Here is a 9286-nt window from a genome sequence, read left to right as displayed (position 1 = left end):
GAGTAGTATCGGAGTGTATGAACCATAGATAAGTTGGAATACAGTAGATATTATACCAATATGAATTTAGAATGAGTTCATTACAGTACCTTGAAGTGGTCTTTTGTTTTCTTTCGCTAACGGAGCTCACGAGTTTTCTGTTAAGTTTTGTGTTGTGAAGTTTTCAAGTTTTGGGTAAAGATTCGATGGACTATGGAATAAGGAGTGGAAAGAGCCTAAGCTTGGGGATGCCCAAGGCACCCCAAGGTAATATTCAAGGACAACCAATAGCCTAAGCTTGGGGATGCCCCGGAAGGCATCCCCTCTTTCGTCTTCGTTCACCGGTAACTTTACTTGGAGGTATATTTTTATTCGCCACATGATATGTGTTTTTCTTGGAGCATCATTTCATTTTGTTAGTTTTTGCTTGATGTTAGTTAGAATAATGTTTTGCATCTTTATTTTCAATAAAAAGTCAAGGATAGCCTTTGCCATGCTTATTTTGCTAATATACACGTTGCTGTTTGAAAACAGAAAGTTTACCACTGTTGAAAAAATTCCCTAGAAAATTCAGAGCATGATATAAGGTTCAAACTTTTGGCATGTTGAGCTCTGATAAATTTACTGCGGTGGGAATTTTATTTCATAATTTTTGGAGTTAGGGAAGTTTGATTAATCTTGCATTCTTTACAGACTGTACTGTTTTGGCAGATTGCTGTTATGTTTGCATTGTTTGCATATGTTTGCTTGTTTAATGATTCTATTTGAGGTTTGGAGTATTAAATATGCAGAGGCATTTAGTATGCAATGTTGAATAATAATTTTAGTGATTTGTTACAAGTAGAAAATGATAAGGTTTTGCATTGGTTTATACTAAGGCACCCCAAGATAATATTCCAAGAAGTTTCAAGCATCTAATCTTGGGGATGCCCCGGTAGGCATCCCACCTTTATTCTTCAACAACTATCGGTTAGTATCGGTTGAGCCTAAGTTTTTGCTTCTTCACATGAGTTGTGCTATCCTTGAAATGTCATTTTATTTTGCTTTGCTTTCTGTTTGAATACAACACCAAGATGTGAAATTCTTAAATGTTAGAGAGTCTCCACATAGTTGCACAATTATTTGACTACTCATTGATCTTCACTTATATCTTTCGAAGTAGTTTGTCGGTTGCTCTAGTGCTTCACTTATATCTTTTTAGAGCATAGCGGTGGTTTTATTTTGTAGAAATTAATGAACTCTCATTCTTCACTTATATTATTTTGAGAGTCTTAAACATCATGGTAATTTGAATAAAAACTATCATAGAAAGTGAATTGTATGCTATGATCAACTTGATGCTTGATAATTGTTTTGAGATATGGAGGTAGTGATATTAAAGTCATGCTAGTTGGGTGATTATGAATTTAAAGAATGCTTGTGTTGAAGTTAGCAAGTCCCATAGCATGCACGTATGGTTAAAGTTGTGTAACAAATTTGAAACATGAAGTGTACCTGGCTTGTGCATCCTTATGAGTGGCGGTCGGGGACGAGCGATGGTCTTTTCCTACCAATCTACCCCCCTAGGAGCATGCACGCAGTACTTGGTTTTTGATGACTTCTAAATTTTTGCAATAAGTATATGAGTTCTTTTGATTAATGTTGAGTCCATGGATTATACGCACTTTTACCTTTCCACCTTTGCTAGCCTCTTCGGTACCGTGCATTGCCCTTTCTCACCTTGAGAGTTGGTGCAAACTTCACTGGTGCATCCAAACCCCATGATACGCTACACTCTATTGATACGTCCATTTTGCATCATGCTTTTATGTCAATATTTATTGCATTATGGGATGTTATTTCACGTTATGTCACAACACTTATGGCTATTCTCTCTTATTTTACAAGGTTTACATGAAGAGGGAGAATGCCGGCAGCTAGAATTCTGGGCTGGAAAAGGAGCAAATATTGGAGGCCTATTCTGCGCAACTCCAAAAGTCCTGAAACTCCACGGAATATCTTAAATAAATAAAGAAAAATCCTCGCCAAAGATGAAGGCCAGGGGGACCGCACCGTGCTCACAAGGGTGGGCCCCCCTAGGCGCGCCCCCTACCTCGTGGGCCCCCTGGTGGCTCTCCGACGCCCATCTTCTCCTATATGAAGTCTTTCGATGAGAAAAAAATAGAAGGCAACCTTTCGGGACGAGACTCCGCCGCCGCGAGGCGGAACCTTGGCGGAACCAATCTAGGGCTCCGGTGGAGCTGTTCTGCCGGGGACACTTCCCTCCGGGAGGGGGAAATCATCACCACCGTCATCACCAACGCTCCTCTCATCAGGAGAGGGCAATCTCCATCAACATCTTCACCAGCACCATCTCATCTCCAAACCCTAGTTCATCTCTTGTATCCAATTCTTGTCTCCAAGTCCGGGATTGGTGCTAGTAGGTTGCTAGTAGTGTTGATTACTCTTTGTAGTTGATGCTAGTTGGTTTATTTGGTGGAAGATCATATGCTCAAATCCTATATGCATATTATTACCCCTCTGATTATTAACATGAATATGCTTTGTGAGTAATTATGTTTGTTACTGAGGACAAGGGAGAAGTCTTGCTATTAGTAGTCATGTGAATTTGGTATTCGTTCGATATTTTGATAAGATGTATGTTGTCTAACGTCTAGTGGTGTTATGTGAACGTCGACTACATAACACTTCACCATCATTTGGGCCTAGAGGAAGGCATTGGGAAGTAATAAGTAGATGATGGGTTGCTAGAGTGACAGAAGCTTAAACCCTAGTTTATGCGTTGCTTCGTAAGGGGCTGATTTGGATCCATATGTTTCATGCTATGGTTAGGTTTACCTTAATACTTTTGTTGTAGTTGCGGATGCTTGCAATAGAGGTTAATCATAAGTGGGATGCTTGTTCAAGTAAGAATAGCACCCAAGCACTGGTCCACCCACATATCAAATTATCAAAGTACCGAACGCGAATCATATGAGCGTGATGAAAACTAGCTTGACGATATTCCCATGTGTCCTCGGGAGCGCGTTTCCTACTATAAGAGTTTGTCCAGGCTTGTCCTTTGCTACAAAAAGGATTGGGCCACCTTGCTGCACTTTATTTACTTTTGTTACTTGTTACCTGTTACAATTTATCTTATCACAAAACTATCTGTTACCACTTATTTCAGTACTTGCAGAGAATACCTTGCTGAAAACCGCTTATCTTTTCCTTCTGCTCCTCGTTGGGTTCGACACTCTTACTTATCGAAAGGACTACGATAGATCCCCTATACTTGTGGGTCATCAAGACTCTTTTCTGGCGCCGTTTCCGGGGAGTGAAGCGCCTTTGGTAGGTGGAATTTGGTAAGGAAAAATTTATATAGTGTGCTGAAATTTTCTGTCACTTGTTACTATGGAAAGTAATTGTCTGAGGGGCTTGTTCGAGGTATCTTCACCCTGTCCAGTAGAGCAAAGAGTTGCTCCTCAACCTACTGAACCTACTGAACCTATTGAAAATGAATCTCCTTTTGAAATTCCTTTGGGTTTAATGGAAAAACTGCTAGCTAACACTTTTACAGGAGATGGAACAAAGCATCCTGATGAACATCTACGCTATGTGGATGAAGTTTGTGGACTATTTAAGCTTGCAGGTATACCCGATGATGTTGTTAAGAAGAAGGCTTTCCCTTTATCTTTGAAGGGAGACACATTGATATGGTACAGGCTATGTGATGATATGAGATCATGGAACTATAAAAGATTGAAATTGGAATTTCATCAAAAGTATTACCCTATGCATCTTGTTCATCGTGATCGCAATTATATATATAATTTTTGGCCTCGCGAAGGAGAAAGCATCGCTCAAGCTTGGGGGAGGCTTAAATCAATGTTATATTCATGCCCCAATCATGAGATCTCAAGAGAAGTAATTATGCAAAGTTTTTATGCTCGGCTTTCTGATAACAATCACACCATGCTCGATACTTCTTGTGCTGGCTCTTTTATGATGAAGACTATTGAATTTAGATGGAATTTATTGGATAGAATTAAACGCAACTCTGAAGATTGGGACCTCGACGAAGGTAAGGAGTCAAGTATGACACCTAAGTTTGATTGTGTTAAATCTTTTATGGATACCGATATTTTCCGTAAGTTTAGCACTAAATATGGACTTGACTCTGAGATAGTAGCTTCTTTCTGTGAATATTTTGCTACTTATGTTGATCTCCCCAAGGAGAAGTGGTTTAAATATCATCCTCCCATAGAAGTAAAAGCAGCTGCACCTATTAAAGTTTAAGAAAAGATTGTCACTTATAATGATCCTATTGTTCCCACTTCTTATGTTGAGAAACCACCTTTCCATGTTAGAATGAAGGATCATGCTAAAGTTTCAACTGTTGTTCGTAAAAGCAATATTAGAACTTATACACCTCCTGAGCAAGTCAAAGTAGAACCTAATATTGCTATTTTTAAAGATCTCTTGTCTGATAATATTGATGGGCATGTTATTCAATTCTGCGGTGAAACTGCTAGAATTGCTAAACCTTGTGCTAGAGATAAGCATAGACCTGTGGTAGGCGTGCCTGTTATTTCTATTAAAATAGGAGATCATTGTTATCATGGCTTATGTGATATGGGTGCTAGTGCTAGTGTTATACCTATTACCTTGTATGAAGAAATTATGCATGATATTGCACCTGCTGAGCTAGAAGATATTGATGTTACAATTAAACTTGCCAATAGAGATACTATATCTGCAATGGGAATTGTTAGAGATGTTGAAGTCTTGTGTGGAAAAACCAAATATCCCGCTGATTTTGTTGTTCTTGGTTCTCCACAAGATAGCTTTTGTCCCATTATATTTGGTAGACCCTTCTTGAATACTGTTAATGCTAAGATAGACTGCGAAAATAATGTTGTTACTATTGGCTTGGATGATATGGTTCATGAGTTTAATTTCTCTAAATTTAGTAAACAACATCGTGAGGAAGAATTGCCTAGTAAAGATGAGATTATTGGTCTTGCTTCTATTGTCGTACCTCCTAGTGATCCTTTAGAACACTATTTGCTAGACCATGAAAATGATATGTTCATGAATGAAAGAAGGGAAATAGATGAAGTATTCTTTAAATAGGAACCTATTCTGCAACACAATTTGCCTGTTGAAATCCTAGGGGATCCTCCTCCACCCAAGGGTGATCCCGGGTTTGAGCTTAAACCATTGCCTGATAATCTTAAATATGCTTATCTTGATGAAAAGAAAATATATCCTGTCATTATCAGTGCTACCTTTCAGAGCATGAAGAAGAAAGATTATTGAAAACTCTGAAGAAGCACTGTGCTGCTATTGGATATACTCTGGATGATCTTAAGGGCATCAGTCCCACTCTATGCCAACATAAAATAAATTTGGAAGCAGATGCCAAACCAGTTCGTGATCCTCAACGACGTTTGAATCCTAAAATGAAAGAAGTGGTAAGAAAAGAAATACTCAAGCTTCTGGAGGCAGGTATAATTTATCCCGTTGCTGATAGTCAGTGGGTAAGTCCTGTCCATTGTGTCCCTAAGAAGGGAGGTATTACTGTTGTCCCTAATGACAAAGATGAATTGATTCCACAAAGAATTATCACAGGTTATAGGATGGTAATTGATTTCCGCAAATTAAATAAGGCTACTAAGAAAGATCATTACCCCTTACCTTTTATTGATCAAATGCTAGAAAGATTATGCAAACATACACACTATTGCTTTCTAGATGGTTATTCTGGTTTCTCTCAAATACCTGTGTCGGCTAAAGATCAATCAAAGACTACTTTTACATGCCCTTTTGGTACTTTTGCTTATAGACGTATGCCTTTTGGTTTATGTAATGCACCTGCTACCTTTCAAAGATGCATGATGGCTATATTCTCTGACTTTTGTGAAAAGATTTGTGAGGTTTTCATGGACGACTTTTCCGTCTATGGTTCCTCTTTTGATGATTGCTTGAGCAATCTTGCTCGAGTTTTGCAGAGATGTGAATAAACTAATCTTGTCTTGAATTGGGAAAAGTGCCACTTTATGGTTAATGAAGGTATTTTCTTGGGGCACAAAGTTTCTGAAAGAGGTATTAAAGTTGATAAAGCCAAGGTTGATGCTATTGAAAAGATGCCATGTCCCAAGGACATCAAAGGTATAAGAAGTTTCCTTGGTCACGCCAGATTTTATAGGAGGTTCATTAAGGACTTCTCAAAAATCTCTCAGCCTGTGACTAATTTATTACAAAAAGATGTACCATTTGTCTTTGATGATGATTGCATAGAAGCATTTGAAATACTTAAGAAAGCATTAGTCTCTGCACCTATTATTCAGCCACCAGATTGGAATTTACCCTTTGAAATTATGTGTGATGCTAGTGATTATGCCGTAGCTGTTGATCTAGGGCAAAGAGTCGATAAGAAATTAAATGTTATCCATTATGCTAGTAAGACTCTAGACAATGCTCAAAGAAATTATTCTACTACCGAAAAGGAACTTTTAGCAGTTGTATTTGCTTGTGATAAATTCAGACCCTATATTGTTGATTCTAAAGTAACTATTCAGACTGATCATGCTGCGATTAAATATCTTATGGAAAAGAAAGATGCAAAACCTAGACTCATTAGATGGGTTCTCTTGCTCCAAGAATTTGATTTGCATATTGTTGATAGAAAAGGAGCTGAGAACCCCGTTGCAGACAACTTATCTAGGTTAGAGAATGTTCTTGATGACCCACTACCTATCAATGATAGCTTTCCTGATAGCTTTCCTCGAGGGCGCGACTCCCAAGGGAAAAAGGGCTAGGTGAGGCAAATGGTAAAACCAGTGTTGGGCCTTGCTGGAGGAGTTTTATTCAAAGCGAACTGTCAAGGGGGTCCCATAAATCACCCAACCGTGTAAGGAACGCAAAATCCGAGAACATAACACCAGTATGACGGAAACTAGGGGCGGCAAGAGTGGAACAAAACACCAAGCATAAGGCCGAGCCTTCCACCCTTTACCAAGTATATAGATTCATTAATTAAATAAGAGATATTGTGATATCCCAACATAATCCTGTCCACCATGGAGCAATCTTCAACTTCACCTGCAACTAGCAACGCTATAAGAGGGGCTGAGCAAGGCAGTAACATAGCCAAACAACGGCTTGCTAGGAAGGGTGTCAAAGGTTAGAGGTTCATGGCAATTTGGGAGGCTTGAAGAACAAGTGATAGGTAGCGCAGCATAGCGATAGAATGAAACAACTAGCACAGAAATGATAGTAGTGAGATCCAGGGTAGCGGTCATCTTGCCTGAAATCCCGCAAGGAAGAAGAACAAGTCCATGAAGAAGACGAACGGATGAAGCCGAACCAAGTGTAGACGAACGAATCCTCACGATCCCAACGAAATGGGAACTATCGAAAAGAAGCACACAACATGGTAAACACACCACACATGAACAAGCCATGATGCACAACCAAGCATGATGCATGACAAAGCTAGATGAGGCTACTCATGGCAAGAGATGATGCATACAAGAGCAACACATCAAAGCAAGTTTAAATGAGGCCGGGAACAACATAGAACAATTCTGGTAAGTCCTCATATGCAAATTTCAAAATTGGTCCAGATCTGAATAAACATTATGTTCAAGTTGTTAAACAGCAATTTAAGATGCAATAAGATGATCTACACGAGATTCTAGTCAAGGTACATATAAAGTTCATTTAATTCGGAGCTACGGTCTAGAAGATATGAGCAAAACAAGATAAACATGGCATTGATGCAAAATGCATACAAACATCAAGCAAACACCTCAAAACAAGGATGCAACATGATAATATGAATCTACATGCAAAATCAAGCAAGTTTCATATAGAGCACGCTCAAAACGGAGCAACGGTTCAACACATACGCACGATACAAGTTTAAAAGACAAGCTGTCCAAAACAACAACTAGGCATATTGCAAGCATCAAAACAATATGCTACAGCATCCTAACATGAAAACAAAAGGCATGGTCATGATGTACAGGTAAAGCATAACAAAACATGAACACTGAGCTATCTCCAGAAATCACTAGAACTTGCTCCAAAACACATGGCAAGATTGCAAATAATATCAGTTTCAGACTTTGCAGAAATAACATCAGGTTGTAATGTTTAGAGCTATCAAACAACATGCTACAGGAACTTATCATGGAAAACTAAGGCGTGGCATGAATCTACTAAATGCATAGAACAAAAGTCCTTTACTGACCATGAGAGAAAAAGGATCAGAAGATATGATGGCACCCATGTAAACATAGCAAGTTTCGTTAACAGATTCAGCAAACAGAGCATGGCATTAAAAGAATTATGAAGGCATGTTGGTGAGCTTGTACCACTCACCACAGAGCAATTCTTAGCATGGCAAGGCAACCATCAGTAAGAAGACATATTTATGAAGCTAAGCATGGCAATATCAAGTTCATAGGAAGCATGGATCAATAGCAAAACACATGGCAAAACTGAACTTAATGTTAACAGGCTGACAACAACATTATTTAGCAACTTTGGAGCAAGATTACAACAACCTACAGCAAGCCATAAATGCAACCAAGGGCATGGATGGATATATCATGACATGTAAAACAAAACATCCTTAGTGAACATCTCCAGATTACGCATATAATGACTTGTAGCGGCAGGTTTACATAGCATCAAGATATAGCAGAATTAGCCTAGCAAAACAGTAACAACAAGTACCCTACTTAACAAGCTTGATACACTCATTACACAACTCACAAAAATACATGGATGGCACCCCTGTAAAGATGGCATGATGTAGTTCAAAACACATGTAGACATCAAGCTCATAGGATGCACACATCAAACATGACAAAAATGACAAATGAGCATGTTCTGTTAACAGACAAGAGACAACATTATATAGCACTCTTGCAATGATGATTCAGGCGTCAAGATGAGCTCAAATGAACATGGTGCAATGTAATGAAATGTAGAGAATCTAATGACGAACATTTTGACATATTACACGCCCCAAAAAAAAGCAGTATGCGTGGAGTTATGATGCGTTGAACATGGCATGAAAATGCAAATATTTCGGGGACTTGGCAGAAATATACCCTCGCAAAGAGTCAACCCGGGACGAGGAGATCCCGGGACGGAGCGGATCCGGGCACGGGGGAGCGTTTGGTTGGTGGTGGTGGTGGATCTCGTCCAGATCCGGAGGATCCGGCGACGACGGCTCCGGCGAGGCCTCCGGCGAGGGCGGCGGCCGGAGTTGGAGGGGCGCGGGGGAGGCGAGGCGCGGCCGACGGAGCAC

This window comes from Triticum dicoccoides, chromosome 4B, assembly GCF_002162155.2.
Source record: "Triticum dicoccoides isolate Atlit2015 ecotype Zavitan chromosome 4B, WEW_v2.0, whole genome shotgun sequence".
NCBI lineage: Eukaryota > Viridiplantae > Streptophyta > Magnoliopsida > Poales > Poaceae > Triticum > Triticum dicoccoides.
Note: the sequence above shows the minus strand (reverse complement) of the source record.